General features: G+C 39.4%; 2 protein-coding genes across 2 annotated transcripts in view; both read left to right on the top strand.

The window, feature by feature from the left end:
* The window catches only part of LOC127432191 (multiple C2 and transmembrane domain-containing protein 1-like), a 491532-nt gene extending 471289 nt beyond the window's left edge, over positions 1-20243 (top strand). Inside the window, exon 23 of the transcript XR_007895716.1 lies at positions 20225-20243. The gene's annotated coding sequence lies outside the window, so the exon portion shown is untranslated. The remainder of the gene's footprint in view (positions 1-20224) is intronic.
* LOC127432183 (uncharacterized protein KIAA0825-like) overlaps positions 1-25479 on the top strand; it is a 216203-nt gene that overhangs the window by 177218 nt on the left and 13506 nt on the right. The gene's annotated exons all lie outside the window — the stretch shown is intronic.

The raw sequence follows: 25479 nt of genomic DNA on the forward strand, positions 1-25479 counted from the left end.
GGTTCAACTCCCTGGAAAGTCATGTACTGATATAAGCTTTGCATTATATAGTAGTTTGAATTCATTGTAAGTCACTTTAGATAATAGTATCTGCCAAATGCATAAATGAAATACAAAATTCAGTGGTTTTGACTTAAGCAGTTTTGTTATTGAATGTACTGTAAATGACTGAGGATCTCATATACTCTATATAAAAGTGGCTGTCTTCTTTCGGCTAAAAGCTTTTTTTATTTGATGTTCTTTGACCATAAACCTTCAGTATCATCCATTTCCTGCCCCATCGCTCTTTCCCTCCCCCTGTAGCTCTAAATAGATGGTTTACCCTGCGTTAACTCATATGAACAGGCCATAAATGGGGATCAGCACTAAGTAGCTACTGTCATGACCTCACCTTCATACTTTCTCTCGTCTCCCCCTCCATCCCCCCATCCTAAAGGCCCTTTTCAGCCACTAGAGCCTTTATTTATTAATTGAAATGATGCTTTTATCCCTGGCCCTCCCTCCTGTGATGGTTGTGTATGTCAAAGCACCACAAATTAGCCCAATGTAAAGCCCAGAAAGCCATTGCTAATGAGAGCATGTCATAGGGGGAAATAGGCTAGAATTATCAATGCGCCATTGAGCTGAAGCTCGGATCAGAGAGTGGACATCTGGCCTTTTAGACCACACAGCTTAAGGAGTATTTGCCATGCTAGCATTCGTGATCTACACATTATGAACAACGTTTATGCAATGCTGTCTCGCCTTTCTCATTTTGGTAAGAACTGTTCCCACAAATGACAACCCACTTTAGGCCAATGGGATCATTTCAACGACACTGACAATAGCAGCATTTTAATTAATCAGGCAGCATCCAGCTCTAGATTATCTTCTCTGAGAGATGGAGGGGTTTGTGTTGAGATGGGGCCATAGTGGCGGCCCCTACTGTATGACAAGCTGAATAAATAGCCTTTGTCATCCTATCGTTGACACTGTTAAGCTCTCCTCTTGATTATCTGTCCCCTACTCCCAACACTCTAATTAGTACCTGGCACGAGCTCTGATGTTTAAGCACGATTAAGGGAATGCTCGTGCCGCAACAAAAGGTCCACTTTTCCAGGGCCAGTTGCCATCGGCTTGGTGTGTAATATTAGAAGTCAAAATGGGTGGACTTATTTACCACATCGGAGCTAAGTGCATTCTTGGCTCAGGAAGAGGTGGAGCTGTGTTTGTGCTACTCCAGCCAAGGAAGCCATTTGTAATGGCTGAATTTTACTGCCCTGAGTCTTAGTGTGAGGCTCTGGCAACTCTACACCTCTGCCGCTGTGTGCTTTTATTTACATCCATGTCTCTCTGTCTCTCATTTTCAATACATCAACAATGTTTGGTCAAAAAGATGGATAGGTAAGTAAGAGGGGTACTGGGTTATAAATATCAGGGTGAGCTTTTGAATAATTAACCCATCTTTCTTGTTGTCGTTTTTACCGTCTTAATGCCCAGATCTGGTGTTTGTTTGCATTGAAACTCATGGCAAATAAGATCTTCACGTTGGCTTTGCCACTCTGTCACCAAACCAAACATGCCATTTTCTTGATGCCTCTCTCTCTCTCTCTCTCTCTCACACACACACACACACACACAGACACACAAACACTCCTCCGTAAGAATGTAACAATGTTTAGGGGGGGCTGCCAGAATAACAAATTGTCTCCGCAGCTCATGCATGCTAATGTTATGTTGTAAGCAGTTTTGTTGACAAGTGCTAATACTTCTTTCATACTATCATCAAAAGCTGCAAATACAACAGCCATTACTCCCTCTCTCAGTTTCACAGGCATGATGGATGGTGACCTTAATGCGGGTGAGCCGAGTTTTTGAAAGTTAAAGTACCCGCCATAAATCACAGAATTATTACAATGAGCTTTAATTGGTTAAGGACTGTTTACTTCCTAAAGAGCTAGAAAAAATTGGGTTTCGGCATATTTTAATTTGCAAAGTGCATTTTCATTACGAATGGCACTTTAATATTACCCTCCTTTATCATGCAAAATATGCAACACACTGGCAATCTATTAATTGGGCACGGAAAAAAATGCATGGCAAGCGTAAATCCGCCTGTTCTTGTGTATATGATGCATGCGTGTGTGTGTTTGAGAAAGAGAAATGACTGAATATGTGTATGCATCCATTAGGACAAGAGCCACTTCATGACTGGGCACAGTGTGAATGAAATACATACAAACCATGTTTCCTCAGTGTGGCATAAAACTAATTAGAATGCTATAAATATGAGGGCCTGTTGGATACTTGTGACCAGGGCCGTAGTAAGGAATTCTGGGCCCCCTGACTGTAAATTGCTCTGGGCCCCTTGCCTATTCAAAAAATACAGTTTCAAATTTGTTGTGGGGTCCCCGTAGAATCGTGACCACCTTTCACCCCACTAGCTACAGCCCTGCTTGTGACCATGCCTGACTCAAAGGTATCTTTGAGTTGTCTCAGATAACACATAGCCAGTATATTGAAATGACATTTTAAGCTTTAGATGGTGCTCAGGTAAGCAGGTATTCTTTCATTCCACTAGAAATGTATTTTAGTTACTTAAGTTAGCCTATCATATTCATTAATATTGTACTTCTTCTTAAAAGATTGCACAGTTTGTTCACACTAATGCATGACTATGATGGATATATATATATATATATATATATAATTTTTTTATTTTTTTTTAGACTGGGGGTACAAATACATGTATGTTTGATTAATTTATAAATGGTGTCAGACCATAGTATAGAGATATACTGTGCATTATATTGGCATTCTCCTGTTTTCTATCAAAATAATAATGATAATGATAAAAAATAAGTAATATAAAAAATGTACCAATCATTATAGTAATGGCAGAAATAAAAGTTAGTAAAAAATGAATGAATGATTGGATGGATGGATGGATAGATGGATAGAAGGAAGGAAGGAAAACTTTTATTTATTGACATTCCTAAGTTTAAGGATGTTTTACAATAGACAGTATATGATTTGTAATTGTATATTTAGGCAGTCAAAATATATAGTTCTCTTCCTGACCTGTTTTTACAGATCACAATGTTAGAAGTTAACGTAATGTTTCTCGTCCTCCACCTGTCCTGTATTTCCTGCCTGTCACTCAGATATCACGCCTGACAACCTGGCAAACCAATCAGATGCCTTCCCCTGGGACACGGCGTGAAGTCTTTAGGATACATGGCAAAGTGCTGCTTGATTTCCCAATGGCCAGTCACACATATATATATAGACACACACAAATGTGCCAGACTCATACACAGAGCTAATACAGTCAACACATGTAGCATATCTGTCAGCTCACTCACTGAATGACGGATATGCTAAAGCTTCTGTTTCTCTGACATGTGCATCATATGTAGTTGAACTGTTGAATTTAAAATGTCAGTTTTTATTTTGCCAACATTCTGCTATCTTAACAGCTTTGATAAGTGTCTTTTTCAGTCCAAGAGGGGAAAAATAGTTTGCAACTTAACCGTTCAAAATACATAGTTACACTTCTCAAGATGGACAGGAGGAATTCATAAAGTGGTATTTCCCTCAAAATAAAGATTATGTGATCATTACTCACGCTCTTGTCATTCTTAAAGGAATAATTCACCCAAAAAATGAAAATTAATTTACTCATCCTCATGCTGTCCCAGATGTTTATGACTTACTTTCTTCTGCTGAAGAATATATAAAAAAAAAAAAATAAGCTCCAAAAGCACATGAAGTCATTATAAAAGTAATCCATATGACTGCAATTAATTTCTTCAGAGGTGATATTATAAATGTGGGTGAGAAACAGATCAATATTTGTCTGTTTTTTTTTTTTTTTTTTTTTACTATAAATCTGCACTTTTACTTTGGCATTGCTGTTCTTATGTTTTTGAGATGCACATTCTTTGTGCATAGCGCCTCTTACTGGACAGGGAGGAGAATTTATAGTAAAAAAAGGACTTCAAAATCTCTTTCTCACCCACACCTATCATATCACTTCTAAAGACATAAATTTAACCACAGGAGTCTTCTGGTTTACTTTTATGCTGTCTTTATGTGCTTTTGGAGCTTAAAAATGTCGGTACCCATTCTCTTGCATTGTATGGACCTACAGAGCTGAGATATCCTTCTAAAAAAATTTTTTTTGTGTTTAGCAGAAGAAAGAAAATAATACACATCTGGGATGGAATTAGGGTGTGTAAATAATGAGAGAATTGTTTTTTTTTTTGTGTGTTTTTTTTTGGGTGAACTATCTTTATAACTTTGTTATAAAGGAATGTTCACCCAAAAAAATTAAAATAAAATAAAATAAAAAATCATTTACTCACCTTCATGATATCCCAGGTGTGTATGACTTTCTTTCTTCAGCAGAACACATTTGAAGAAAAATAGAAAACATATCTCAGCTTAGTAGGTCCTTCAAATGCAAATGGATGGTGATCAAAATTTTGAAGCTCCAAAAATCAAGGCAGTCAGCATAAACGTCATCGATGCAACTCCAGCGGATAAATTAATGTATTCTAAAGTAATACGATCACTTTTGGTGCAAAAAAGATAAATATTTAAGTTATTTTTTATGAACTACTATCGCTTCTGGTAAGCTTCACGAGAGGGCTGAATTCACACGGTCTCTCGTGTGACATATTCAGGTTGGCATGTTTTGGAAGTAATATCACATTCTCTTGGTTGAGACATCCAGGATAAGCACACAAAGGCACCATTGTGAGTAAAGAAACAGATACAAATACAGATCTAATCCAAAACCAACAAAGCTTCTGTACAGCGTTCCTCCTCCTAAGTTGTAAACAGCGCTGCTCTTCCGGGTGTGTCGCACATGCGTCAGCGCATAGTGCTGACTGGAAGCAATCAGAATCAGAGAGTCAGAATCAGAATCAGAATCAGAATGCGCTTTATTGCCAAGTATGTTTACACATACAATAAATTTGTCTTGGTGACAGAAGCTTCCAGTGTACAAACAACACAACAACAAGACAGAGATAATAAAAAATAGAATAAAAGTAAAAAGCAAATGGAAAATATAAGTATATATGTATACAAATACACAATAGACAAAAAAATGATAATATATATCAAATCTGTTCTGTACAGATAGTGCAAGTGAATGTGATGCAGAAGAGGTAGGATATGTTAAATAATATAATTGACTAGGCTGTGTATTGCATGGAATTACAGTATAGTTTTAACTGTTCATGAGATGGATAGCCTGGGGGAAAAATCTGTTCTTGTGCCTGACGGTTCTGGTGCTCAGTGCTCTGTAGCGTCAGCCAGAAGACAACAGTTCAAAAAGGTAGTGGGCAGGATGAGTGGGGTCCAGAGTGATTTTTCCAGCCTTTTTCCTCACTCTGGAAGTCTATAGTTCTTGAAGGGAGGGCAGGGGGCAACCAATAATCCTCTCAGCAGTCCGAACTGTCCTTTGTAGTCTTCTGATATCCGATTTCGTAGCTGAACCAAACCAGACAGTTATTGAAGTGCAGAGGATAGACTCAGTGTCTGCTGAGTAAAACTGTATCAGCAGCGCCTGTGGCAGGTTGACCTTCCTAAAACTGGCAAAGGAAGTACAAGCTCTGCTGGGCCTTTTTTACAATGGAGTCAATGTGGGTCTCCCACTGATGATGTAGACTTAAAAAGTACGTAAATATTGAACTTTTACACATAAAAAGCGATCATGTCACTTTAGAAGACATTCATTTAACTGCTGGAGTCGTTTGGATGACGTTTATGCTGAATGTCTGTTCTTTTTGGAGCTTGCATTTTACAGACCTACTGAGCTAAGATATTTTTCTATTTTTCTTCAAATGTGTTCTGCTGAGGAAAGAAAGTCATACACATCTGGGATGGCATGAGGGTGAGTAAATGATAAGAGAATTTTCATTTTTGGGTGAACTAACCCTTTAACACTTTAGAATTTTTTCTTCTGTTAAACACAAAGGGAGATGTTACAGAATGTAACAGAATGTTTCTTTCCATTCAATGAAAGCATATAGTGTCCAAGGGCTGTCAAACTCCTGAAACATACAATAATTTTGTGTGAAGAACAGACTGAAATTATTATTCACTAAAAAAATCCTCTCATCTGCCACAGCTCTTAAATTCCTTTTAGCTCTCCAATATATTCAAATTTGGCACATTTTGTTTTATTCTGCACACCTGCATATATCATTTAACTATCGTTTAGCGTCTTAATATAATGCACTGCCCCAAAGTTATGGTCAAAAATGAAAAAAGGTGACAAAAATGAGAGAGACAGACAAAGTGAGAGAGTGTTTGTGTGAAACTTTGTCACCAGGATCCAGGCGCACAGTTGGATTGAAATCCATGGATTGAAATGCAGAGTTTAGCCACTGCATTGTGATCCTGCGCTTATGCGGTTTAGAGCAGAAGTGCTTGCTAGCTTCTTGGGCAGTGACTCAGTCAATTATGTGGTTTATTTATGCTGGATGAAAGGCAAACTTCAATGCTTCAGTTCTTTCATGGCTGCTGCACAGGCTACAGGGCAGAAAGCCCCTACAGTATCAGCACAAAGCCTTCCGCTCAACGCTTTCCCACAATTACATTGTCTCTTCCATTCTCTTTATCACAGCGCTTTGTTTACAATAGTTGACTAAGATGCTTGCGCTTGAGTCACTTTGAAGAGGATTGGACAGCTCTCAAAACCTGATGAAAAAAGTACAGCACAGTACAATACTGTACATTTTATGCCACTCAAGTTATACATGATCCTTAGAAACAAGCTTCATTTTAATTTGTAAAATGGGTACTTATCTAATGAATTTATTATTCATGAACACATCAAAGACGTTTATATTTGTGCCATTCTTAGGGCCTTGAGTGTGCAATATTTCAAGCGATTAAAATAGTTTAAAGGAAACATAAAACGTTCTGATGTGTCTTTACTAAAGACCTGTTTACATACATAGAGAATCTGTATTTGTTTCCCTTTTTAATCATAAAGGGTTTGTTTATTCACATTTGTTATTATTAAAGCAATGGCTTGGGAATAATAAATGCATTTTCTAGTTATATACAGTACCGGTCAAAAGTTTTGAAACACTTGACTGAAATGTTTCACATGATCTTAAAAATCTTTTGATCTGAAGGTGTATGCTTAAATGTTTGAAATTAATTTTGTAGACAAAAATATAATTGTGCCACCATATTAATTTATTTCATTATAAAACTAAAATGTAATAAAAAATATATATATATATTTTTTATTTGAAATTGATGACTTGGACCAAATAACAAAGAAAAGCAGCCAATAAGTGCCCAACATAGATGGGAACTCCTTCAATACTGTTTAAAAATCATCCCAGGGTGATACCTCAAGAAGTTGGTTGAGAAAATGTCAAGAGTACATGTCTGCAAAATCTAGGCAAAGGGTGACTACTTTGAAGATGCTAAAATATAACACAGTTTTGATTTATTTTGGATTTTGTTTTGTCACAACATAATTCCCATAGTTCCATTTATGTTATTCCATAGTTTTGATGACTTTACTATTATTCTAAAATGTGAAATATATATATTTCACATTTTAGAATAATAGTAAAGTCAATTACAATGCATCATGGGAGTGTGCGGTTGCTGCAGTGTTCATTTGCTGCGATCCGATGATTGGTGGATCTCTTTGTCCAGGATCATGAGTAGTTTAATTCTTCACCAAGAATTCCACAACAAACACACACACACACACACACACACACACACACACACACACATATATATATATATATATACTGATCAGCCACAACATTAAAATCACTGAGAGGTGAAATGAGTAACATTTATTATATTGTTACAATGGCATCAGTTAAGGGTGGGATATATTATACAGCAAGTGAACAGTCAGTTATTGAATTTCATGTGTTGGAAGCAGGAAAAATGGGCAAGCGTAAGGATCTGAGCGACTTTGACAATGGCCAAAAAATGACTGGAACAGAGCATCTCTAAAATGGTAGGTCTTGCAGGGTGTTCCCAGAATGCAGTGGTTAGTACCTACCAAAAGTGGTCCAAGGAAGGACAACCGGTGAATCGGCAACAGGGTCATGGGTTCCCAAGGCTCACTGATGCACGTGGGGAGCGAAGGCTAACCCGTCTGGTCCGATTCCACAGAAGAGCTACTGTAGCACAAATTGCTAAACAACTTAATTCTGGCCATGATAGAAAGGTGTCAGAACACACAATGCATTGCAGCTTGCTGTGTATGGGGCTGCATAGCCGCAGACTGGTCAGAATACCCATGCTGACCCCTGTCCACTGCCGAAAGTGCCTACAGTGGGCATGTGAGCATCAGAACTGGACCAGAACTGGTTCTGCTGGGAAACCTTGGGCCCTGGCATTCATGTGGATGCTACTTTGACACGTACCACCTACTTAAAGATTACTGCAGACCACGTACACCCATTCATAGCAACGGTATTCCCTGATGGCAGTGGCCTCTTTCAGCAGGATATGGCGCCCTGCCAAACTGCAAAAATTGTTCAGGAATGGTTTGAGGAACATGACAAAGTGTTCAAGGTGTTGACTTGGCCTCCAAATTCCCCAGATCTCAATCCAATAGAGCAGCTATGGGATGTGCTGGATCAACAAGTTCGATCCATGGAGGCCCCACCTTGCAACATACAGGACTTAAAGGATCTGCTGCTAACGTCTTGGTGCCAGATACCACAGGACACATTCAGAGGTCTTGTGGAGTGCATACCTCGATGTGTCAGAGCTGTTTTGGCAGCACGAGGGGGACCTACACGATATTAGGCAGGTGGTTTTAATGTTGTGGCTGATCGGTGTATACGTGTATGTATATATGACGATGAAATAACATGGACTGATGGCTTCAACAAAAGCATTTACTGTACATTCGATTAAAGGAATATTCCAGGTTCAATACAAGTTAAGCTCAATCAACAGCATTTGTGGCATAATATTGATTACCACAAAAATATAATTTTGACTTGTCCCTCCTTTAAAAAAAAAGCAGGAATCTGGGTTCCAGTGAGGCATTTACAATGATTTTTGTAAAAAAAATTACATGTAAATACTCACTGTTTCAAAAGTATAGCCACAAGATGTAAGCGATATATGTATAAACATGATTTTAGTGTGATGAAATCACTTACAAACCTTTTCTGTGTAACAGCCAGTTTTACAACTTCATTGCCATGATGATGTAATGTCAACAAACTCTAAAATGACTGCAAAAATGACAATTTAAAAAACTTTACAGCTCAATTAATAAATTAGTTTAAACAGAAGAATTAATGATAGTGCTTTTATAAAATTAGAATCTTCAAATTTCTGCCTTTAAACCCTCTAAAAATTGGCCCCATTCACTTGTGCCTCACTGTAACCTCGATTTGTGCTTTTTTTTTTAACGACGAGTCGAAATTAATTTGTTGTGGTAATCAACATTATGCCACAAATGCTGTAGATTGAGCTTAACTTGTATTGAACCTGAAACATTCCTTTAAATCATTCCTTAAATTCCCCAATAAAAAACTGACCCTTTATGTGTCTTTCTTATTTATTTATTTATTTATTTATTTATTTTGCTGAACCCAACTTTTCCCATCTATTTCTAAAGTATAATATTTTGTTGTGACATTAGTCATGACTTATATTGGAAATGTATGTTATCAGATGATGATATTTAAATGTTACGCTAGTTTGGTTTCTTGCATTCCACTTTCATACAGTTTTGTGGCTTTGGAATGCTTTTAGCCCCACAGAGTTTCACATCTCAAGTTGTTGAACTCTGCTATTAATTCATAGGTACTTGTGCAACAACAACAATCTCAGTTTTTTTTTTTTTTTTTTTTACTTTTAGACCTTTGTGTCACCCCAAATAAATTTCATGATTCTCGAGTCTCAATTCAGGTATTTCAGTGTCCCACAGTGATGGAGTGCTAGCAGGTGTGCTCTCTGCCACACAAAGAACATGTTTGTTTAACTATGGCAATTTGTTTTGTTTTTTCATCTCTGGGAGATGGAGAGGAAAAGTTGTAGACTGGGATGAGGGTGTGTTGAATTAAGGCAGGTGGATTAATCACTCAGAGTCTTCCTTCATTTCATGGTTGGTCTCTTTCACCACCTCATGCATTCAGCATGCAGCGTGACTGAGACTTTTAGTTTTAGTCAAGCCATGTGGCGTGGAGCAGAGGCTGCAGTGAAAGTGAACATACAGGAATGAGACTTTCTTTCACAGGTATTGTGGCGGAACAGAGGAAAAGTTAAACATTCTGCCCATCTGCATCACCTGTGGGAAGGGTAGGAGGGGCTTGTTGAGTGAAGGGTGGGTCAGCCTATGACTGATCATGAATCTTAGCCTTTTTTTTATTTATTTTTTTTATGCAGCTTGTACCAACATGACTGATATCTGACATTTTCTCTCATTTATCTATCTCTTCTTTCTTTCTCTCTTTCTCTCTCTCTTTCTTTCTTTCTTTCTTTCTTTCTTTCTTTGCATAAAATCCCATTGTTCAGTAACTTTTTCTTCAAAATAAGATACATCTACATGAGATGCAAATATATATAAATATTATTTTTAGATAATTTATATTGAATATAATATATTTTATCTGATTCAGTTGTCTTTTTTGTGCATAAACTTGTTTGAGCATAACAATCTTGCTTGATTTTTGCTTGCTTGCTTGCTTCTTTGCTTGTTGTTTTCACTCCCTCCCATCAGCAGTTACTGAATTTCTGTTTCCAAACAGGCATTCAGAAAAGTTTGTGAGTATGAGCTGTGAGGATTAACAGCCTCCCAGACTTTTATGAGCAGTGTAGTGTTTGTAATTAGACTAAATAGATGAGATTGAGCAGGCTGAGTAAATGTACTATCCCTGGTCCAGTGAGATTTATAGTCCCTGCTTGGTTTAAAAGGCCTTTTTTAATGCACTTGTTTCATGGTGGGACGTGCTCAGGATGTTTGTTAATGATTGGCACTCAACTGGCCAAACCGCCATATTGTATTATGCTTTAAAATCGAGCAATTGCTTAATTAAATAGCTGATGTACATTCATTCAAACATTTATTTATGTAGTTATGGAATAAGGTTACATTAGAAAGAATATATTCTCTTTATTTCTTTTAATGGAAAAGAAAATCTTTGTGGAACAGCTGCAAGTTCGCTAGTTTAGATTGCATGGCTTGATTACATAAAACATAGTAATTAACTCTACAGTAATTGTGTTCAGTGTTAACTGCTGTTGTTGAACATGCCATTGTGTCTGTGTACATGCAGTGATTTATTTTGGTTTGGAAGGAAGATATTTAGCATCTTAACAATTCATCCAATTGAATTGATCAACATATTCAGCTGTATAGCCTAAACTCATAGGCAAGAAGAATCACAAATAAGATCTCTTTAATTTTGCAATTGTTTCTCCTAGACAGCAATGAGATTAAATGGAGAAGAAATTGAGACTTTTACTTAAGTTCCCTGCTTCTCAGGAAAATCATTTGATAAATACAACACAAAGAGGAAAAACTCTTAATTCACTCAGGTATGCTGCATTAAGCTTACTGTCATAACTGTACAAGTAGAGTTCCCTGTTTGTCTGTCTGTATGGAGATGGTAGAGAGCTAAGGACAGACATGCTGACAGGCCAAAGAGGCCATATCTTATTGTTTATATCTTATTGTTTGTTTATGTGATATGACAAATCATGCAGGACCATGTGTATGTGCATATATGAAACCCTGCACAGCTCATTAAGCTCCATTGTAGCCACCTGGGTGGTGGCCTGCCTCAGCCCGGCTAGCCCTGATTCTCTTCCAACCAGCTGACAGCACTGCGGCCAATATACAGGCTTTACTGGCAGATTAATCAACACAGACCTCCTGACAAATCACCCGCCACTAGCACTGATCTAAAAGAGAAGGAGAGAGAGAGAGAGAGAGAGAGAGAGAGAGAGAGAAAGTGAGAGTAACTAAGATGTAGAAAAGAGAATACGGCTGGCTTTATTTAAAGAAGATCATCATTGCGCCTTTATAAGGTCACGCCATTCACATTTTGCACCGGCGACCAACAAAATCTCCTCCTATCAATCTGAAAACAGATGCATATCTTGGTATGTACTCATATTGTGCAACATTAAATAAGTGTGACCTTTTCTAGACCCCCAAACATGTAACCCCTAAATTACTTGTTTCATAACGCCATTACCACACACCATTAGGGTTAAAGAAACAGCACACAGCTAAATAGGTGTGTGCATTGGAAAACAGCACTGGCGTCTGGCTAATCCCATGCCTCAGGTGGCTTTCCATCTATTCCATTCAGATCCCAAGCAAATCAAATTAAAACAGAAAGTGGGTGAAATCAAAAATGTCGACACAAAAACGTGGAGCTGCTTTTTAAATCTGCCCCCATGGCCATGCTCCTTGTTTTATTATCTGCAACAATAGGGGAAGTTTGTGGCATGCTTTCATTGAGCATATCCAGATTAGTATTGCTTTGACATTTGGGAGACTCAATAGCAATACTGTAATGCTTTCCTGGGGGAATGCAACCCATATGAGGGAGACTTGTTCACGCAACATCTGTTTAATGGAATGATTGCCTAAACTACAGACTGTGTAGATTGAACACACACATATATACACTGATACCCCACAGTGCCTTTCTCCATCTGTCATGGGTTTCATCCAGATTTTGGAGTGAACCGCTGACCAACAGCACACTGACCAAGTGCTCTATGAAGTACCCTAAATTCACTACTTTGTTCTGGGGCTAGCATGAACATGTGGAGTGAGAAAGCTTGCCTAAACAGCAATAAATGGCCATTAAAAGGGATTGTTAACCCAAAAATACAATTTATTATGTCATCATTTACTCACCCTCATGAGATTTTATGCTTTTTTTTTTCTGTGAAAAACAAAAGGAGAATGTAACAGTTAAAGGTCGGACACGGAGGAGGCGGAAACCGGCTGAACAGTAAACATAAACTTATATATAAATATAAATGAACTTAAAGCAACATAAAACACAGACACACATTCAACGTGGCCACGTGCATCTCTCTCTCTCGAACCGGCGTGTCCAGCTGCCCCTTATCTCGCTCTCCTGCTGATCAGCTGATTCAGCGCCGGCGGTGCTCCATTACAGCCCGGCCACACCCTCCTCCTCATCACACTCCTCCCCCGCTGGATATAGGCTGGGGTGCCACTGGTCTGATTAACTCCCCCCTAATCTCTAGGGGGGAGACGCTGCCCTTCCGGCCATTCTGTCTGCCGGTGGCCCACCCCACCTCCTATGAACCTGGGGGGAGAGGGAAAGGGCGAGTGGAGACACACAGAGAGAGAGAGAGGAGGGAGAGAAGAACTTGCTCGCCGGCTCCCGGACACCAGCTCGTGCCTCCCCCGGCGGACGGTAGCGTGTCCTCCGGCCCCTGGCGGACGGAACCGCTCCTCCCCTTCTCAGCAGATGGCCGCGGTTCCTCCGGCTCTCGCCTGCTGGCAGCGACCCCTCCGTCTCCAGGCAGATGGCCATGGCTGCTCCCCTGGTGGATGGCAGCGGCGAGGACTCCGCGACAGCGCATCCCTCCTACTTCCCGGGTTTCGGCACCACTGTAACAGTTAAAGGTTGTGCAAGGAGGAACCAGCTGAACAGTAAACATAAACGTTAATGATATAAATGAACTTAAAACAACATAAAACATAAGGACACAGATACACATGCAACACGGCCGCGTGCATCTCTGTGTCTCTCGAACCGTCGTCTCTGGCTGTCCCTTATCTCTCTGTCCCACTGATCAGCTGATTCAGTGCCAGCTGTGCTCCATCACGGCCAGGTCATGCTCTCCTCGTCTCAGAGGTGTTTACTAGAATGCTGTTTTCCATACAGTGACTAAAATGTATGGTGACCAGTGATGGGGAGTAACTAACATACAGTAGCATGACAGTAGTGACACTGCTTTCAAAACAATGTTTATTTTCCAATAGCAAACGTTTATTTCCCAACTAGTAGTGGTGTAGCACAACAAATGATACCTCACTGTTTAATGTCACATTTTATCACACACGCATCTTTATAGACGAGTGAAAGAAACAATCATCAAACGTGCTCTCCTAGAATCTCAAATATAACCTTGTAAAGTCCAAATCATTCTAGTACACTGATTCGTTCGAATGATTCAAGGCGACAGATCAATCCCAAAAACGATTTGGATAGTTACAGTATTCTGTATATTTCAAAAGATATAGCCCCTGTGAATAGTTTCAAAGTAGTTAGTATTTGTTAGTAACTTGTAGTGTAGCTTACTACTTTTTTATAAAGAGTAACTTGACTGTAGTTTAACCACTTTAGCGCTGAAAGGAATACCAAGGTACTATAATACAATCCATATGATTTGTATACTATCTCCCATGTCTTTAGATGCCATATTGTAGCTTTGTTTCAGGAACAGAATACAATTTTTTTATCATTTTCAACTAAACATCTCGATGACAGAATTTTCATTTTTGGCTTATTACCCCTTTCACAGGTTTCTATTACATGGGCAAATACAGAGTCTCCTCATGTCAGGTCGGGTGTTTACATCCTTCTCTCTCTGCTCCTCAATCGCTTCTTCTCAATCCATTTATTTTTCAGCATGTGCGTGGTGAGCATCAGAGGTAGGCACCTGTTTAGGTATGCACAAACCATCTGGCTCATTCATCAGCACTCATTAATGAAAACGAAAGAACACGACCCAAACTCTCACAGTATGATGCCTCATATAGTATTGCCTGTTAGAGCTTTATTTGTCAAAAAAAAAAAAAAAAAAAAAAAAGGCCTATACCAAAGACAACAGTCTTTTATAATACTGAATTAAATCTCATTTGTATAAAATATATTATAGATCAGTAGAGACTACATAGCTGTAGTGATATAGCATACTTTTTTTCTATTATAGCAGGGCCCCCCACTTGTTCTTATTCATGTGGTTTGATAAACGATGCACCTCTGAGAATAAGACCAATGAGACACAATAGTGTCTAGTGGCTAACTAGCTAATATAAGTGTAATATTTCCCCATTGGCTATGGTCATATGATTAAGAAATGGCCTAATAACTGTTGATTAATTCCCAGTAGGCAGCTGTTATACACTGAATGCAATAATCTTAAATCAGTTTTATCCCCACTCTGCCAAATAAAGGGAGCAAGAATGTTTCTAATGAATAAGTGTCAGATCTATATGGTGGTCTTATTTTCTCAGTGGTCCAATTAGACTGATGTGGGTTCAGTCCCTTCTGTGATGCTGTAGCATTAATGAAAGTTTCAGTGCTGGCATTGTGACACCTTAGGAATATCATTAAGCATTGGTCATATTCACTCATTACTGGCCTCTATCATCAGGGCTTTCACACCTTAACTCTATGGCAAGAGTTGGCCATGCCGCCTTGTTAATTCAAGATCAGCTTGAGGAGATGTGTAAATTTCACTTTCTGTGCCGTAGCCGCTTAAGTGGTATTGTGGTTAAGACTGACTTTACTATTCCATTCCTGTCTGTTATTGATCATTTTTTAGTAGTATTTATTTTCAGTTTCTTTTTTTTTTTCTGTGTTTATTGGATCTGCATTTGATGTTCACAACCGCATAATTGATCCATTTTAAATTATTTTTGATCCTAAGCTTCAGTTCTTGCACTAACTGAATCAAGCTGGAATTAGACAGTGTCAAGAATTATACGACTGGACCAACACATACAGTACACTGCAGAAAACCTTTTCTTACTGTGTATTTTTTCATATTTTCTGTTGAAAATTTTTTAAACGTCCTTATAGCAAGAAAAAATTACTTGAGAAGCAGAACTTTTTTTTTTTTTTTTACCCATTGGCAAATAGTTTTTATCTTGTCATAAGAATAAACATTGCTAAATTCTGTTTGATTTCTCTGAAAACAAGACAAAATATATTTTGTCATTTTGCTTCTCAAGTAAATTTATCTAGTTTTAACAATGTTTAGATTTTTTTTTTTTTTTTTTACTGGAAAACAAGACAAAAGTAATCAATAAGAAAATTATTTGCAGTATACCACTTAGGCTTGTATTTATCTGTATACACCGATCAGCCACAGCATTAAAACCACCTGCCTAATATTGTGTAGGTCCCCCTCGTGCTGCCAAAACAGCGCCAACCCGCATCTCAGAAGAGCTTTCTGAGATGCTATTCTTCTCACCACAATTGTACAGAGCGGTTATCTGAATTACTGTAGACTTTTTCGGTTTGAATCAGTCTGGCCATTCTCCGTTGACCTCTCTCATCAACAAGGCGTTTCCATCCGCATAAGTGCCGCTCACTGGATGTTTTTTGTTTTGTTTTTGGCACCATTCTGAGTAAATTCTAGAGATTGTTGTGTGTGAAAATCCCAGGAGATCAACGGTTAGAGAAATACTCAAACCAGCCCATCTGGCACCAACAATCATCCATGCAATTATCTAATCAGCCAATCGTGTGGCAGCAGTGCAGTGCATAAGATCACGCAGATAAGGGTCAGGAGCTTCAGTTAATGTTCACATCAACCATCAGAATGGGGAAAAAATTATCTAAGTGATTTGGAGCGTGGCATGATTGTTGGTGCCAGATGGGCTGATTTGAGTATTTCTGTAACTGCTGATCTCCTGGGATTTTTACACACAACAGTCTCTAGAATTTACTCCGAATGGTGCCAAAAACAAAAAACATCCAGTGAACAGTAGTTCTGTGGATGGACATGCCTTGTTAAAGAGAGAGGTCAACAGAGAATGGCCAGACTGATTCAAACTGACAAAGTCTTTGGTAACTCAGATAACCACTCTGTACAATTGTGGTTGAGAAGAATAGCATCTCAGAATGCTATTCTGAGATGCGGTTTGGCGCTGTTTTGGCGGCACGAGGGGGACCTACACAATATTAGGCAGGTGGTTTTAATGTTGTGGCTGATCGGTGTATGTGTGTTTTTCATTTAATTTCTTTTAGTTTTTCTTTGTTTTGCTTTGCTTTGAATTGTTTTTTGTTATGTTATGTTATGTTATGTTATGTTATGTTATGTTATATATATATATATATATATATATATATATATATATATATATATATATATTTTTTTTTTTTTTTTTTTTTTTTAATTTTATTTATTTATTTTTTTTTTGGACAAAATACAAAATAAAATCTTAATCACCACCACATTTTAGGGTTCCCCCCACCTATAAAATCACAATTTAACCCTAATATGTACTGTAGTGTATGTATTTTCAATATTATAGCATGTAAATAAAAGTTAGTTTTTGTTTTTTGTTTTGAAAATTTTAAATTGTGAAAAAATATTTGAAAAGCTTTTCATTTATTGTAAGACCTGTACTATATGTAGAAGAGGCGTATTCCCTCTTAGTGTCCTCAAGAATGGCATTTGTCTGTAGAAAAAGCCTTGAAAACCTCCTCCACATTGCTGCAAATCCCCTCAAGGTAAGTGGAGTGTTACAGAAGTTCAAATGCATGCATTGCTTATCTAGCCCACAGCTCGGTCACTTTATGTAGAGGGGCAAAGTATTTCATTATAAGAGGGAAAAGAAAATGGCAGCCGATAGGCATCTCTAGATTAGGGGGCAAGCATAACGAAAACTGTGCAGTGTTTGAAAACATACACAGCAATAATTAGATGGCATTTGATATTAAATGAGGTAATAGGATTGACTTATTTATCTCCCAAACACCCCAAAACTTCCATTAGTGTGGGGAAAATATGAGTCGTTTGAAATGGTAAGAGTGCTGAGCTGTGATCAGATTTGACTTAGACCCCTTTGCAAAGTTGAAAAGGCTAGCTTTTTGCTCGGAGATCACCACACCCTGCTGTGAGTTTGGCAAGGGAATTGGAGATCAATGGATTTACCGGGTAATCAGTTCACTCCAGGCCTGACAGGCAAAATACCCAAGCGCCAAGACTATTAACTAATCATGTCATTACGGTGACCGCTGCCATGCACACCTCTGTACTGTGACTTCCCCTGACCGCCAGCCACTCTCAGTGGAGTGGAGATATGAGCTGTTGTTATAGCAGGAAACAGAAGAGCAATGACATCGTAATGAAGTTCACACAACCATTGATTGAGCCTTGAGTTGCTTTTGAATATAGTGTAGCTCTGGCTCCCAGAGTAGTGGTTATTTTCCCGTATCATAGCACATCCTCCTCTTCGGTTATGATGTTGTAAAGGTGGCAACTGATGCAAATTCAAAACACAGGGAATAAGATGAATTACTTTCCCCAAAAAAAGGCCAAGAAAAGTTTCACCGTATCAACATATTTATGTTTCCGCACTACTAGCGTCACTCATGACTGGTTCTCCCCTGTGAGCGTATGCATGCGTGTCTCAGTGTGTTTTACACTTAAAATATGCATCACTTACAAAGGGAGTCTGTTGAATAAATGATAGCCTACATCTTAGAGGCGTATCTAGGTGAAATCAGGATGGATCTCTTTTTGTTGCCGCACTCAGCTGGGAGCAGTGAGAAACAACTCGACTTGCGTCTATGTGTGAGAATGTGTGTGTGTGTTTATAAATACAAAGCTTTGTTCATTCATTTATAAGGCCACGGCTTTCCAAGGCTGGGGTGGCTTTGGGAGCTACAGCAACCGAGGGTTTGCTAGTACAGGGTGAGGTGGTATGTCGACAGGTCCCTCTGTGATAAAATAAGAGCTGTCATACTGCTGTTGGGGTGCATCGAGAGCCTGTCAGGGAAGACTGATTGCCTCCACGGAGCTGCTTGATCCCTGAGACCCAGAGGCTTGCTTTAGCCATCAGCAGGTGTCTTGTGCTGCTGCTTGTTAGTTGAGTGTGTGTGTGTGTGTGTGTGTTATGACAGGAAGACCATTTCTGTCTGTTTCACCAAACATCATAAAATTCAATGGCTTACCTTGTTTACTAACTATTTAGCTTACTATAAGTTAGTTCTAATTAGCATTAGTAACACACCAAGTATGTACATACAAACTGCTTGGATAAGAACTAGTTGTAGAAGCTTCAAACTTGTCAGGGCCAATCTAGCAGGGTTATGACTAAGAGGGCTAATGATTTAGCTCAAGTGATGTTGTCCTGAGCAGTGACTCAGGGGCTGCTATTTCTGTGAGTGGTGTCATCCAGACAAGGAGAGTGCACTCTTGACAAGAGACAGAGTCAATGGCAAACAGAGCACTGCTGTGGCTTTATTTGACAAACTGCAGTGGAGGTTAAGAACTGGGTGTGTTTGAACGAAGTCGCCACTTGGAGGGCGACCATGCATGATCAATGTCTCTTGGCCTCTTAACAAGAGTGCATACACTCTCTGGGAACTGTCTCCCAGGCTTTGGAACAGGCTTTGCTCTCATTTATGCAATGACGATCTGATAAAGACTGCTCTGAGAGATCCTTTTATCTCCTTTGTTTACTCCAAAATAAGTACATGAGCAGTTAGTAAATATGCCTACATGCAATTAATTAGTGTGTTCAGACTTACTTGATTTTGAGAATAGTTGTTGTAGCTCTCCTTACAAAAAAAGTACCATGGTATTACCATAAAATAATTTGGGGTAACACTATACGCTAGGGTTCTGTTTGTTAACATTAGTTAATGCATTACGTATTGTTAATTATCAATGAACAATATTTTTTACTTCATTTATTGATCTTGGTTAATATTTATTTTCAAAAATGGGCTTAAAATTGTTCATTATGTTCATTTTGCATTTACTACAATGGACAAAGGCAAGCAAAGGCCATGAGACCGGAAGTCCACATCAAGTGGTGGCCAAAAAATAACAAAATGGAAAACACACTTAGTACAATATTTTGTATCAGTAGTATAGGGTATTTTTATATATGCATGCTACTGTTTGATTGCCTTACTTTTAAATCAAGTTACTTAAATGGAACAGTAAGGTACTTCATATAATATCAAGGTTTTGACATTATGGTAGTGTCGAAAAACAAAACATGATATTACAAATATGTTTTATATATATATATATATATAAGCAATATCACACGAGCAAGAGAGCAGTATGGCCCTACATCAGCACCGCTGTGATTCGGCCACAGGCCGAGTGCCGTAGGTAGTCACAGCAAAAACAAACACAAAGACAATGTTAAGCTTCATTTAACAAACCAAATAGCTTTCAACTGTGTTTGATATAATGGCAAGTGATTTTCTAGTACCAAATTAGCAATTTAGTATGATTACTCAAGGATAAGGTGTTGGAGTGATGGCTGCTAGAAATGGGGCCTGTCTAGATTTTATCAAAAATGACTTTTTTCAAATAGTGATGGTGCTGTTTTTTACATCAGTAATGTCCTGACTGTACTTTGTGGTTAGGTGAATGCCACTTTGGTGAATTGAAGTACCAATTTCCTTCCAAAACAGCTAAATCTGTACATTATTCCAAACTTTTGGCCACCAGTGTGTGTATATATTATCTCAAACACAGTTGAAAGCTATTTGGTTTGTTAAATGAAGCTTAACATTGTCTTTGTGTTTGTTTTTGAGTTACCACAGTATGCAATAGACTGGCATGTCTTAAGGTCAATATTAGGTCAAAAATGACAAAAAAAAGAAATAGCTTTCTCTAGAAACTCGTCAGTCAGTAATTGTTTTGAGGAATGAAGGCTATACAATGCTTGAAATTAGCAAAAAAACTGAAGATTTCATACAAAGGTGTACACTACAGTCTTCAAAGACAAAGGACAACTGGCTCTAACAAGGACAGAAAGAGATGTGGAAGGCCAGATGTACAACTAAACAAGAGGATAAGTACATCAGAGTCTCTAGTTTGAGAAATAGACGCCTCACATGTCCTCAGCTGACAGCTTCATTGAATTCTACCCGCTCAACACCAGTTTCATGTACAACAGTAAAGAGAAGACTCAGGGGTGTAGGACTTATGGGAAGATTTGCAAAGAAAAAGCCAATTTTGAAACAGAAAAACAAAAAGAAAAGGTTAGAGTGGGCAAAGAAGCAGACATTGGACAACAGATAATTGGAAAAGAGTGTTATTGATCTTAACCCCATTGAGCTTTTGTGGGATCAGCTTGACTGTAAGGTGCGTGAGAAGTCCCTGACAAGACAGCCACATCTATGGCAAGTGCTACAGGAAGTGTGGGGTGAAATGTCACTTGAGTATCTGGACAAACTGACAGCTAGAATGCCAAGGATCTGCAAAGCTGTCATTGCTGCATATGGAGGGTTTTTTGATGAGAACTCTTTGAAGTAGTTTAAGTTCTGAACATATTTTTTCAAATTGTAATAGTAATTTTTCACGTTATGAATGTCCTGACTATATATTGTGATAAGTTGAATGCCAATTTGGTGTATAAAAGTACCAATTTCTTTCCATAAGAGCAAAATCTGTACATTATTCCAAACTTCTGGAATATATATATATATATATATATATATATATATATATATATATATATATATATATATATATATATAATATGTATATGAAACATATTTGTAATATCATGTTTTGTTTTGTTTTTTGACACTACCATAATGTCAAAACCATGATATTATATGAAGTATCTTACTGTATCATTTAAGTAACTTGATTTAAATGTAAGGTAATCAGACAATAGCATTCATATATCAAAATACCCTATAATATTGTACTACGTGTGTTTTCCATTTTGTTATTTTTTGACCCCTTTTGATGTGGACTTCCGGTCTCATGGCCTTTGCCTGCCATTGTCCGTTACATCCATGAGACTGATGGGTATCCCATTTGTCATTTCTATGATTCAGAAGGGTAGCGCATTGTGACCGCAAAGCAAGGGCTTAAAACTAATTTTTGGACAAGGCCAATATTTCTACACTCTCATTTTGTGGAATAATAGGTGCAGATACTCTAAACTGCTATTCCTCACCAGATTATCAAAACACACCAAATAAATTAATCATCCAACCTTTGATACACCACAAAGTGTCACAGCTCAATAGGTCCACAGCACACAGCATGGCACGATGAGGTTAACGCTTCCAGCTTTGGGTCAGGTTCTTCGGTGCTGGCCATGTACTCTGATGTTTCAGGACTAATCAGAGGTGGAGTGATTGAGAGTTTATAGCCACGGCATAGATGTGAGACCTTTTTGCTTGCTGTTTCAAGGGCAGCAGCTGGAAGAGCTGTCTGTAGTCCTTTGATCACTTGCTCTGCCGCTTGGTCTCTCTTTCACGCTCCCCTACACTCCGGAGGTACCGGGTCTGGCCTGCCTGCCGGCCTGCCAGTGCTGTTGTGGTGGCGTTTGTGCTTGAGAGATCAGAGTGGAAGAGGAGGGTGGGGAGGAGAGATGATGGATGAGAAGGCTTGGAGCGAGGTGATGGAGAGTAGCAAGGAAAGAAAAACAGTTGCTGATGGAGTATGTGGGTGCACTGTGGGTGTTCTTGGAATAAGCTGGCAACAACAGTGTTATAGATATATAGCTTACGTTAATATAATACAATACTGATGTTTTATTTCACTATCTAACATTTATTATGCAGTTTTTGTCAATAATTATGAGCCCTCCTGGCACCTTAAAATGGGTTACTCCATGTCAAGTAAATCACATTTCAGAAAGTTTTTTTTTTTAAGTTTATACTTTTTCTGAAGAAAGATAAACATAAATGTTGATGAAAACCAAACTATTAAGTGGCATGGATCAATATTTACTGAGAAATCCATTATTTTGTAAAGGGTGATCAAAATTACGATTATTTGCACATGAATTTGGAGCAAACCTACAGGTCAAAAATTATTGCAAAATGATGGCAGCATCAGTATTTATTTTTTACACAGAAACTGGTTGGTCTATTTCTAAAATCAGTTGACCGCAGCACCCCTTGTTGCATTATGCCAATTGTGAGTTCAAATAAAGGAAACAAACAAGTGTTGTTTTTGCCAGTGTTGGAGTGCCTATAACTCCAGAAGTATAAAAGATATCTTAATATAATTTTAGATTTTGGTTCAGAACAACTTTATTTTATGTATCTTCATTTGTAAGGCCCTATATATGGTTAAACCCCAGAGTTATGGGCCTCTAAATCTGGCTTACCCATTTTCAATGGTTGAAAACCAAAGGTAGATCAAATGGTATGAAGCTAGTATTTCTTGTCCAACAAAACAAAGATCTGAAGTGCAAATAATGTTGAAACTAAAATGTGCCTTTTATTTTTTAACATGAAAAGAAAAATGTCTAATTGTCCATTTTCGAGTGTCCAAAAATAAATAAGCGACACATGTAGCTCTGCAGTTAGAGCAATACCTTCAGTGCATCTAGATTTTTTATTTTTTTTAATTTTTACTCATATCTTATAAATGATTAAATTAATTAAAATTATCCCTTTTTGTTTTTATAATTTAGGGGAATGGAAGTTTAATTCTAGTGAGTATTTTATTGGACACAGATTTGTGCATTGCAAGAGTCCTCAATGTATTTTGTTTATTGTCCTACAAGAGACTATAAAGACCATACATTTTAAATGAGCATAAATTCTTAAAGTTATTCCTGTCAACTTTTAGGAATAGACTAGTATAAAGACCACATCAAAGCAAACAGACATGGACTGAAAGCCACAAAATTAACATTTTGATTTCATAGGGTCTTCCTTGAAAAGTGTTTTGATATAATAGTATTCTTGCAGTCATGCCTAACTGGCTCAAACATTTCTGTATTCCACAGTCCTTTTCACATTTGTAGGTATTTGAACAACCTTTTCCTGAGTCCCAGCTCTGCAGAGCACCACCGTGGTTTCCAAAGGGCAAGCCATAAGCATGAAATTAACTGGATTCCTCACATCCTAGGGCAAGGCCAGAACTGCTAGTCCCTATTTGAAGCTCTCTCTGTCCCCCAGAACATCTCCTCTCCTCTGTGGCATGCATGGAAATCCCTGGCCTTTTCACAAAGTTGAGCACTTTAAATATTTAGGTTTGGGTTATGATGGATCTGGATCCTGACTTCCCTGTCTGGTTCAGTTTCGGTCTGTGTCGGGATCCGCACATTCATGCTCCATGTTCTGTTTGTCTCTCGCGACTGCAGACATGCATTGCGCTCACTTTGCGCTGCGCGCCCGGGTCGCGAGCTGTCTTCACATTGTGCTGACATTTGGTCACTTCGGTCTGAGGTTTCGGGTGTGTGCATCGTGTGCCGTTTGCCTCGCGATCTACGCTCAGGTTTTGCTTAGTGTGAGAATGCGTGGAATCATGCTTTTTGGCATTGCTCATTCTAGAATCTTGTTTGTCAGTTCGACCGTTCCTGCTACCAGCTGCCTGGAGGCAGTGGCCGTTCCCCGCTACTGACCACCAGGAGACAGTGGCTGCTACAGCAGCAGTGCTCCTCACTGCCCGGAAGAGGAGGAGGAGGAGGAGAAGTGCACCTACTCCTCAGTCGCTGAGAGCATTGACGGCCATGGAGGCCATTTCCCTGCCGCTGCTAGCATCCACGGCCACGGAGGCTGTTCCCCTGCCACTGTCAGCGCTCATGGCCACGGAGGCCATTCCCCTGCTGCTGTCAGTGCCCACAGCTGCAGAGATTGTTCCCCTGCTGCTGTCACGCTCACGGCCACGGAGGCCGTTCCCCTGCTGCTACCAGTGCCCACGGCCACAGAGGCTGTTCCCCTGCTGCTGTCAGCACCCATGGCCACTTAGGCCATTCCCTTGCTGCTGCCAGCATCCACGGAGGCTGTTCCCCTGCTGCTGCCAGTGCTCACAGCCACGTAGGCCGTTCCCCTGCTGCTGCCAGCAGCCACGGAGGCTGTTCCCCTGCTGCTGCCAGCGCCCATGGCCATGTAGGCCGTTCCCCTGCTGCTGCCAGCGGCCACGGAGGCTGTTCCCTTGCTGTTGCCAGTGCCCACGGCCATGGAGGCCATTCCCCTGCTGCTGCCAGCGCCCACGTCCAAGGAGGTCGTTCCCCTGTCATTGCCACGGTCCTGTCATTGTGTCAGCCTGGGTTTTTGACTGACAGGACCATGATATCATCGTCCCATGTGATTCTCGTGTTTCATTTTCTGTCTCTGTGTGAGCGCGTGTTCAATGGTTAGTTCCCTGCCATGCGCTCCTCTGTTGGTCTCATGTTTCATGTTCGGAGCATGATGTATGGATCCTGACTTCCTGTCTGGTACGGTATCGGTCTGTGTCGGGATCCGGACAATCATGCTCCATGTTATTGACGTGAGTACATCGCGCTTATGTTATCTTGGTGGCATGCACTCGTCAATAGTTTGTCTGTCTCTTACGAACACGGGTGCGCCTCGCGTTGCACTTGCGTTACGCTGCACACCCGGGTCGTAAGCTGTCTTTTTTTATGTCCGGAGCATGGTGTCTGGATCCTGACTTCCCTGTTTGGTTCAGTTTTGGTATGTGTCGGGATCCGGACACTCATGCTTCATGTTCTGTCTGTCTCTCGTGACTGTGGTCGCATGTTGTGCTTGCTTTGCACTGCGCTCGCTTTGTGCTGCGTGCCCGGGTCTTGAGCTG

This window comes from Myxocyprinus asiaticus, chromosome 4 (assembly GCF_019703515.2).
Source record: "Myxocyprinus asiaticus isolate MX2 ecotype Aquarium Trade chromosome 4, UBuf_Myxa_2, whole genome shotgun sequence".
NCBI classification, from domain to species: domain Eukaryota; kingdom Metazoa; phylum Chordata; class Actinopteri; order Cypriniformes; family Catostomidae; genus Myxocyprinus; species Myxocyprinus asiaticus.